The sequence below is a fragment of the Rutilus rutilus genome (assembly GCF_951802725.1).
Source record: "Rutilus rutilus genome assembly, chromosome: 16".
Lineage (NCBI taxonomy): Eukaryota > Metazoa > Chordata > Actinopteri > Cypriniformes > Leuciscidae > Rutilus > Rutilus rutilus.
Genome location: NC_140224.1, coordinates 10332736 through 10343677, shown reverse-complemented (window position 1 = coordinate 10343677; position 10942 = coordinate 10332736). Strand labels below are relative to the sequence as shown.

Genomic DNA, 10942 nt, shown 5'->3' with positions numbered 1-10942 from the left:
GTTCCAGACTGTTCATTAAAGAAGAGCTTTGTGAAGCCTGACTCGTCATTACTAAAAACTCAATCCAGTTGAGATCAGCTCATTCGGATTCTAGTCCAGGCTGGGAAGATTTTAATAATTTAGATTTACATTACATGGTTCAAGTGACCCAATTCCATTTTTTTTTTTTTTCCCATGTGGCACAGATATGACCCACGAACGTGTAAGCGAGAAAAACCTTGAGACACCAATGTTTTACTTGACCTTTAAAGATGGTGCGGAAAGCAAAAGCTTGTATGGTATTATCATTTCGTCTGCGTCCATTGCAAACCGCGCCATTTTTACTTCCTTTTCAGCCTTTTCCAGGTCAGTACATCTACCTTGGGTTATTTCGCCAAGTGTATAATGTAAATGCAGATAAGGGTCACGTTTAAAAAACGTAAGCTGGTCGTCTCCAAAAAAATGGATACAGTCAACAAATCGAAATTGGGCATCAAGACCTGAAGTGTAAATGTGGGCTTCTAGGTCAGAGCATCTACAAAACAGCAAGTCTTGTGGGGTGTTCCAGGTATGCAGTGATTGGTACCAAAACTTCCCTTTACCTTGGGAAAAGATGGGAGCAGGATGCACTGTGGGAAGGTCAGTGTTATGCTCAGGACAATGTTCTGCTGGGAAACCTTGGGACCTGGCATTCATGTGGATGTAATTTTGACAGTTCCACCTACCTAATAACTGTTGCAAAGCACGTACACCCTTCATGGGAATGATGTTCCCTGATGGCAGTGGCCTCTTTCAGCAGGATAATGCATCCTGCCACACTGCAAAAATTGTTCTGGAATGGTTTGAGGAGCATGACAAAGAGTTAACGGCGTTGCCCTGGCCTACAAATTCAATCCGAATGAGAATATATGGGATGTGCTGGATCAACAAATCCAATCCACTGAGGCGCCACCTCGCTACTTGCAGGTCTTTGTGATAGATACTACAGGACATGTTAAGAGGTCTTGTGGAGTCCAATAAAAAATGTGCGTGTGTGTGATTTGTTTTGTAATTAAATATCCGAATAGCATCGCATTAGATGGTAAAAGTTAGTTCAGACATATCCATATTTCCAGATACATTTAAGCCCTAATGTAATGTCGTACCATTTTCATGAAGAAAAACAGTCAAGTCAGTGGAGTAAAATATTTCTATATTGATTCATATCATGAACGTCTGAGCTCAGAATACGGAGTCCACCTCAACATCCAGAATATGAATTTTCCTTTAGCATAGCGGTTGAAGATTGACGCTTCAGTTCTTCAGGCCTGTTCAGCCTTTCTTATGGTGTTCATATAGTGCCCTCTGCTGGTTTGCTCCTGTTACCGTACAGTTTCTTATTCACGACAGAAAATGTCTTTCGTCTCATAAAAACATCTGATAACTACGGTACATTTGATTTGATTGTTGTTGTTTTTTTCATCTTTTTCAAGTACCTTTAGGGGCACACCAGGTTAGGGCAGTAGGCTACCCTTAAAGGGATAGTCCACCCCAAAATGTTTATTCTGTCATTATTTGCTCATACTCATGTCATTACCTGTAAGACTTTATGTCTTCAGTGGAACATAGAAGAATATTTTAAAGAATGTTGGTAACCAGTTTTCTACTCTAGTACCTTAGGAGTAATATGAACCCCTAAGGTATTTAATTTTAGGGGTAAATAAGGTACAAAGATGTCCCGTTACAAGTATGGCCCTAAAGGCTCAACTTTTACCATTTCTTTCTTTTTTTTTTTCTTTTTTAAGTGTTTGCATTTTTATGGTAAGCTAAATCCATTTTCCTGATCCAAGATCATTAAGAGAATAAAAGACTGGATTTGACTAATGTAACTGATAAATGGTTGGAGTTCATTAGATTAATGCTATTATGTAAATGCTGGCAAAAGGGCTCATGCATATCTTTATAAATCCTCTCTTAAAATCTATGAATATTTGTCATAGGAAGGTTTTGGCTATTGCTTAGGTGATGGCTGATTTGTGGGTATTGTTTCTCTGGCCAACACATATGGCTAAATCTCATCTCTGTGGCCATAACACTGCAATGACCAAAAAGTGACACAGTTCCTGCTGCCAGTTGGTGGCGCTATGACTCTGACTCACAATAGTCGCATCCATGTGATCAGCCTCATACAACAAACAAAAATCATCAAAAATCCGCTAGCAATTTAGCATCCTCAATGTCACTCCAGCGGCCTCATTACACTCCAACGGCTTTCGTAACGTTAATAAATCTTTAATTGCCTACACTATCTGTCATCCATGAATATGATTTCTGCCCGAGTCCCATCGTATTCTCCACCAAGACGTAAAGACAACAACTCCCATGATTCTAAGAAATCAAGGCTTCATCAAGCTACGCCTTTGTTTTGAATAAACGACCTCTAGTGGCGAAACCTTACATAGTGTGCCTTTAAGAAAAATAATGGGGCCTTCGCCCTTTAATTTTGACTTTTTCTCACAATTGCCAGTTTACATCTTACAATTCTGATTTTCGTACACAATTGCGAGTTTTAAACTCGTGAGATAAACTTGCAATTTTGAGAAATAAGACTGTAAAAAATTATAAATTCACAATATTGACCCGTTTGATTGACAGGCGATCTGACCAATCATAATCCGCCATTTTTGTCCGACATGCAGTCAGGACTGGAGAGTTAGTAGATTAACATTGGAGGATTTGAACTTGAAAAATTGTGTGTAGGCTACTGACCTGGTACTGACGTCTTTCCGCGGTTAAAACAACATACCTTCTTATGTTCATTCATATTTATTTGATGCTATAAATTAGAAGAAAGAGATGGTCAGTTCACGAGCAGCTTTAACAAAGGCTCTACAGCGATCTGTCAGACACATTAACGAGCCACAAAACGGTATTTATTGTTTAAATTTCTTTAAAAAATTACCAAATTTGAAAGGTGAGACTTTGTTTAATATCAAAAGTAACCTGGTCTGTCCTGTCTGTCAGCGCGTTGTCAGTGTCCTCTCTGTTCCGCGATGTATTTTCACTGTGCGAGAACATGGTGTGCCGTGAGAGCAGCGTGGCTTGTCCGACATTGCAAACAGTACCCTGCAAACATGCCCCTGCGGGGCCCATGCTGGCTTTTTGCGGGCACAGTGGGCTAGGGCCAGCCCACACCAAACCTAAACAGGCCCAGTGTGGGCTTGCCCAGGCGAGGCCCACAGCTTTGGGCTCACCGCGGGCTAACTGTGAGCAGCCCACACTAGCGGGCTGCCCACATTAAGCCCATGGTGGCCCATTGTGGGCCAGCCCGTTCGGGCCCAGAGCAGCTTTTGTACCTTTGGGCCCATGCAAGTTTTGTTTAGGTAGCCCACTTTCATTACGTTTTGGCTGCTTTTTAAAATTGAATGTGAAATTCAATAAGACCTTCCATTTATAACTCTGCTCAGCAGGAAGAAAAAGAAAAAATCCATTATTTGCACTGGATTGTGTCTACAAGACAACACATGATCCCTTAAAAACTCTAAGAACAACACTGTAAAACTTTTCACTGTAAATTTACAGTAAAATACTGGCAGCTGGGTTGCCAGCCACATACTGTATTTTTACAGAACTAGTACTGTAAACAGCATTTACAGTATTGTACTGTAAAACGTTGTACTGTAAATTTACAGTAAAATACTGGCAGCTGGGTTGCCAGCCACATACTGTATTTTTACAGCACTAGTACAGTAAACAGCATTTACAGTACTCCACTGTAATTACCAAATACAGTATATACCACATCATTTTACAATATTAAACTTGTCTACAGCAATAAATTGTATAGTAGTCACACTATGAAAAAGAAAACAACATTTTCTGGGTTTTAAAACATTTATTTTGGTTAAAAGCAAAGATCAGAAAATTGCCTTCTGTGAACATGTTGGCTGAATTTTTTTAAACATAAAATGCAATTTTAACACTTAACAACAAACAGGTAACACTTAGCACTTAATTAAAGGGATAATTCACCCAAAAATTTTAATTAGCTCATGATTTACTCACCCTCAAGTCATCCTAGGTCTACATGACATTCTTCTTTCAGACGAATACAATCGGAGTTCTATTAAAAAATGTCCTGGCTCTTCCAAGCTTTATAATGGCAGTGAATTGCTGTTTCTGTTTTGAAGTCCATACAAGTGCAAACGAAATCCCATTCAAAGTCTTCAAGTTTTCGCAGAAGTGAGGACACCTGTAGGCTTGCAGTGTTCTTTTTTTGCACAACTTGGCCAGTTTTCTTTGAAGTTACTTGTCCTTTCTTTGTTTTTGATCCACGTTCAGGATTGATGTCAGGAAATCGTCTAAAAGGCAGAAAAGAAAGGAAAAAACAATGAAATATTATGGACTGAGTTTATATATTTTTACAAAGAGAGACAGCACAAAAGATGTGTAAATAAAAACCAGATATCGGTTTTAACGACTAAACTGTTTGGATAAAACTGAACAACATGAAAAAAAAATGCAATGTTGGATGTTGTGATCAATAACTGATATTTTTTCTGCCCTGGTTAAAATACATCAACTCAATGTGTCTGTTTACATGTGCACTGTCAACTAACTAAACTTTTGGAAGTGGGGTTGCCAGATTTAAAGTTTTATTCTACAACTTTTAATATCATCCCCTCATCAGGTCCCATCAGAGTATCAGTGGAAAGGCAGCCATAGACTCTGTTTATATAGAGCACACATTGCCAGAATCCAGCCCAAACCTTTGTGACAGAAATAATTTAACTTTAATTGCAAGCCTTGCAATGTTTATTGCATACATGACTACATGATAATGTTAAAGTGTAAGTTGCAGGTTAAATTTTTCACGAAGTAATGCAATGTGTTTATTAAACATAAAGATAAGAACCGCCCACCATTGTTTTTTATACCAAAATGCTGATATAATATGAAAAGTTGGCACTTTTAACAGTGGTTTTAACCGCTCCCGCTCCCTTCCACTAGATGGGGCATGACGTCATAAGAGGAACTCACTAGTAGAGTTACCGTACGCTAGCAGCTATATTCGCCTTACATAACTTCAGAAAAGTTGGTTGTATGTTTTATTTGATAAAAAAAATTATGAATAAAATAACTCCATTGTAAACATGCTCGTGTGTGCTGACTTAAAGGGGAACGTGATCCAGCCTGAAATGAGAGTAAGCTAATCGCAAAACAAACGGGTTCAAGCACGTCAGATCAGCCGGTCGCAGGTCGAGCTGTTCGCGTTCACCTCACGGCAGCACATACTCTCCACTGCTGATTCGCCCACACAAACACAGTGATGGGGACATCGATCTCTCTTTTTCTTTTCTGACAATAAACATCGCTAATTAAATCGTGAGAAATTGATAATGCGTGACATTAACTTACATGACATTTGAGGCGTCGATGAGACTCGCGATTGATGCCTGTGCAGTGTGTGCATCTCTACAGCTCTGATTTTGACTGACACCATGTACTGTAAGTAAATAATGTCTTCAGTCGTTGTCCCTCCTTGCTATTCTACATGACGGCAATATTTTGAAAAGTAGACTAGCTCTAACGTAGCTAACGTTACTCACCTGGACACCAAGCCAACCCTCCACTAATTAATTCTCCTCACACCAAGCATTAATAACTCTTTGAGTGCCATGGCTCCCCTCTCTCACGCCTGACCGGTTAAAAATTGTAGGGCTGTGGTCCATAACGAATTTGATGGTTTCCCACATCCTCAGTCGTTCTCCAAATAGCCATAATACAGTAAGAATCTAGCAGAGTATGGGTTGCGAGTTCCTCTTATGACGTCATCACCCAGTAACTGAAAAAACACGCTACCTTTGAAGAAACCCCAAAAAATGTTATTTTAATGCATTTTAAGACAGAAATAATTAAATATATACATATAGAGCACTTTAATTTACACATTTATTGGCTGTGGTGGTTAACCTGCAACTTACACTTTAAACATGACATTTACCAGACTAAAATGCATGTTTGCACCCAAAAATGAAAATTCTGTCATTATTGCTCATCCTTAAGACTTCCGTTCATCTTCGGAACACAAATTAAGATATTTTTGATGAAATCTGGGAGGTTTCTGTCCCTCCATTGACATCAATGTCATTGCAACTGTCAAAGCCCAGAAAGGTGGTAAAAACATTGGTAAATAGTACATATAACTACAGTGGTTCAACCTTAATATTATGAAGTGACGAGAATACTTTTTGTGTGCAAAATAACCACAAAATATCGACATTGTTGAATAATCTCTTCTTTTACATGTCATTCTCCTACACTGTTTTGTGAGGATGAGTGGGCCGGAGTGTATTAAAGGATAACTCTTGCCAAAATGCAACCTAGGGTCTTTTTGTTAATCTACCCGAGGCAAACCTTCGTTTAAAAGCATAATTAGGATGGAAACGCCACTTTTAAGTTTGACCGTATTTTCGTTTTCGGTCAAATTGCCTTTTGAATGGGAGTGCTTGTGGCACGACTATGATAGCATCAAAAATCGCTATTTTTTAAAACACTAAGAAGGCTTGACACAACATGAAACTGTGCTCTCAGTATCCCCAGAGACTCTACACATGAACTCCAGCATTGAGAACATTGTTTGTGTACACAGAGTTTACTAAAAAGAAAGATTTTGAACAACTCACGGAAACTGTGTCCGCCTGCATTTTGACAGTCAAAAATAGTCGATCTAATAACTTTATTCTAGAGCTGCTGTAAAGCCAAAACAATCTATGTTACTGTAATTTCCTATTATCACTGTAAAGCTGCTTTGAAACAATCTATATTGTTAAAAGCGCTATATAAATGAAGGTGACTTGACACTGTTTACACTACGTCAACAGCGTAGGAGAATGACGTGAAAGAGTAGAGATTGTTGAATAATGTCGTTATTTTGGGTTTTTTTGTGCACAAAAGGTATTCTCATCGCTTCATAATATTAAGGTTGCACCACTGTAGTTACATGGATTATTTAAACAATGTTTTTACTAGCTTTCTGGGCCTTGAAAGTTACAAAGATGTTTCTGTCTATGGCTGGTTCAGAAACCTCTCAGATTTCATCAAAAATATCTTAATTTGTGTTCTGAAGATGAATGAAGGTCTTACAGGTTTGGAACGACATGAGGGTGAGTAATTAATGACAGAATTTTCACTAATCCTTCAACTGAAAACAACTTGCACTGACATATCTGAAATATGTGACTGTCACTGTTTTGTCTCAAGATGCACACCAGTAATGTTTTTTTTTTTTTTATTAGACATTTTTATAAAAGCTGCTTAAATACCCTAATTTTATTAAGGCCTAGACCTGTCTTAAGCTAAGCCCAGTATGGAAAACAGGGCCATATTGTTCATACCAGTAGTCAACATAATAAATACTGTCAAGACAAGTCACAATTCAGTCTAATATTTATATGAATGGCAAATATGCTAATGACTAACCTCTGAACAAACTCAAGGTGCTGCCTCTTCCTGGTACTGCAAGCTGAAGTTATAGGAGGCGGCAAACAGCGCTGCCAGGCCAGTGATGAAGTTAGGCTGTGATCCTTTCCACACACACCTTGACCTTCCAAACGTAATGTCCAGCACTGGTTGCTTAGAGATTGACCTGTAATTAAAAAAATAATAATAAAATGAATTAATAAATAATATTAATAATTAAAATAACTATTGTGGGTTCCACTGTGGTTCGATGTAGTTGTCTATCTATTCATAGTTCTATAAATTAAAATTTTCACCTAAAAATGTAAATTGATTAGGGTTAGAACGTTAAAACGCACTGCCATATTATTTTGCTTGTTTTAAGCATAAACTCACTAAATTCTGACATATTCTTTCAGAAAACAAGAAATTTTTTACTTGTCTATTAAATGCTTCTTCATGTAAGAATTTTATATATCTGGACTGGAAACAAGAAAAAAACACTAATTAAGAAAAATATATTTTGCAGTGGAGTGAGTAAATGATGGCTTTTCATTTTAGGTTTAAACTACCCCTTTAATGTTTACATACCAGGAAATAAGGCGTGGACTCTGTCAAATGTAGATTGCTGGACATCAGCGATGCAAATTCCTGAAACAATTTTTAAAAAGGACAGCACAGCCATGATCAACAGAACCAAAACATAAAAAATATTACAGATTAATGAGATTTGTTGAATAATCTCTACTTATCTGCTTGAAGGATAACACCGTCTAACTTCTCTTTGAATTGTTTGTTGTAGGACCATGGCATGGCAATCAGGAATAGCTGCTACTACATTTGAAAACAGCATTAGGAACATTGATTTTCTTGTGCTAGCAAAATTATGACAACGATTCAAAAGCACGATCACAGAACTGACAGCATTTGATAGCATTTTTTTTTTTTTTTTTTTTTTTTACCACATAGACTATAACTGTAACACTACTTTAAAGTACTTACATTAGCACTGGACCGTCATCAGATTACAAAGCCTGAAACGAAAAATATATATATCAAAAGCAGGTCATGCAAATAACATGGTATATGTTGCCTATTATGTGAAATATCGAAGTTAACGTTTACGTTACTTGGTAAACAGGTGGAACAGAGTGAATTGTTTGCGCGGCCGCGGCAGAAAACCGCGTTTGCAAAATCAAACCATATAAGCATTCGTGAAATCAACGTATGTTAGAAATGCGAACGCAAAAAAAAATATATATATATTGGCTTACCGTATCACTCAGTTGAACAATTTTCCATCTTCTCAAACTCTAAATCCCACTAATCGTCACAGGCGCAGGTTATTCAGACGACAAATTCTTCCATCCGTCTTCATGTAAAGTTAATGTCTCCCATTTTCTGCTGCGTCACAGGCAACTACTGTTTGAAACACGAACCGAAGCTCACAAAAGCTTAAAAATTGCTCACAGATTCGCAGACACTGTTTATCTTGATAACAGGAATGATTATTCTGTTCAGTTGAATCCCGCTGACAAATCAAGTTTGCCTGTAGCTACTGTCTGCTCGCGTCACATTTGAACTGAATTGAGCGCGAAAGAAATCAATCCCACAATGCAGTGCTTTTACAGTATGATACTGTATTACGAATTTATCGGGTTGAAAACAGAAATGTGCTGTATATTTACAGCTGTTCTGTAAAAGATACAGCCAAATACTGTATTATGGAAATACAGTACAATTCTGTAGGAAATTCGCTGTAAATTTACAGTAAAGTTTTACAGTGAAATCTTACTTTAAAAAGCCTATTATTTTTACTGGATATGATGTTTGTAATGTAATCCAAAATTAACAGTGTACCATGCAATTGGTGGTAAAAATCTGGCTGCCGCGTAATTTAAAAAAATCTACCAACCTAGTTAATTTTGAATCCTGCATATCAGGAATAAAACAATAGGCTTTTAATTTATTTGAGAAGGTTAACATGTAAAGTTATTGATGGTCCAGAGATATGAAGAAGTTATTACTAGTTATTATGATATCCATCACTCTGGCAGAGTTCGCTGAGTTTAAATTAAATTTTAATTTTAAAGTTTAAATTAAACTTCTCTCTTCTTTTTGTCTGTTTTTATACCATTTCCCATAGACGTATAGGCCTAATGCCATTTATATCATTCTAATATAGCTAAACATTTTCAACAATAAAAATTAGATTAAATTGAAAGAAAAGACAAGTTCACATGACTAATAACACCTCAGTCAAGTCAAATAAATGTTTATTCATTATAGTTGCTTTTCACACCATTGTCTACAACACTCAAAACAACATTGGAGATCATAAGTTTAACTTTAGGCTATACACTCAATTTTTAAATATTTAGAAGGAAAATGTCTGCCGAGATAGAGATTGAGCGCTCTTTGGAGTGCTATTTTTCATGTAATTTATAGCCTATCTTTTTTGTTATTAACTTATAAGAATTATTTGTAGAGCATTCAATGCTATATATATATATATATATATATATATATATATATATATATATATATATATATATATATATATATATATATATATATATAGTATTAAATATATACATTAATGTTTACATAAAAAAAAAAAAAAGGTTTTAAGTCGGTTATTTTGCTGTAGTGTGTCAGTAGGAAATATCAGTTTATCAGTTTAATTTCCAAACATTCTTTTTGCCATTAATTGTAATAACCAGTGAGATTTGTGTATGCACAAGGAATCTGACAACAGCCGGTATGATCTGATCTCACCATCATCGAGTCTGATAAGAAACAGAAAAAACTGGGAAGGTCTCCGAGATGCTTGAAGAAACCTTCCTGCATTTAATAATTAATAATAATTAATATAATTAATCTAATGAAATATATATTTAAGTATCTATTTTTCTATCCTTAACTCGGCATTACAGTTTAAATTACATTAAATAAAAGATTAATAAATGCGTGTTAAAAGTATCCAATTCCGCGCATGCGTCGAACATCAACTACGTATTTGATTAATCATCGCGCTACAGGCTGCACGCCGCTGCAGTCGTCACTTTCCGCCTTCCTAACGGTTGTTTCTGCCTTCACAGTGGAATTCTCCTGACTCTGAGGTGAGTTTTAATTGTAAATTGAGTAATATCTTTAACAGTAAATATTTGCTATAGTGTGTGTGTTCTGCTATTATTGTATTTTCAGTACCTATTGTTTTTTTTTTGTTAATCCAATTTTTGTCGAACAACAACGGAGTAACGTTAGCAGCTAGGTTGTCAATAAACTAACGTTAGTTAGCTTATATAGGCTAAATATGGTCCTTTTCACCTCGTTTACCATATTCTGTATGTTACCACGTCAGATTGTCACAGTAAACTGCTAAAGTCTAAGGAAAAAAAGTTAAGCTATAACTACGTTCGTCTAACGGCTGTGCTCGAATTTTGAACGTGGACGAGTAAAATGGCTCCGATCTGCTTTTGAAGATGGTAACGTTAGTATCAGTGCATTCAGTTGGTTATGG

At 36.6% G+C, this 10942-nt stretch overlaps 1 long non-coding RNA gene across 1 annotated transcript; it reads right to left on the bottom strand.

The window, feature by feature from the left end:
- Positions 1-3833: 3833 nt before the first annotated feature.
- Positions 3834-9037, bottom strand: LOC311306695. Its single transcript, XR_014630204.1, has 5 exons — positions 8694-9037; positions 8422-8453; positions 8011-8253; positions 7441-7606; positions 3834-4319 (listed from the first exon to the last, which is right to left on the bottom strand). It is a non-coding gene; the product is annotated as an uncharacterized lncRNA (long non-coding RNA).
- Between the last annotated feature and the right edge of the window lie 1905 nt (positions 9038-10942).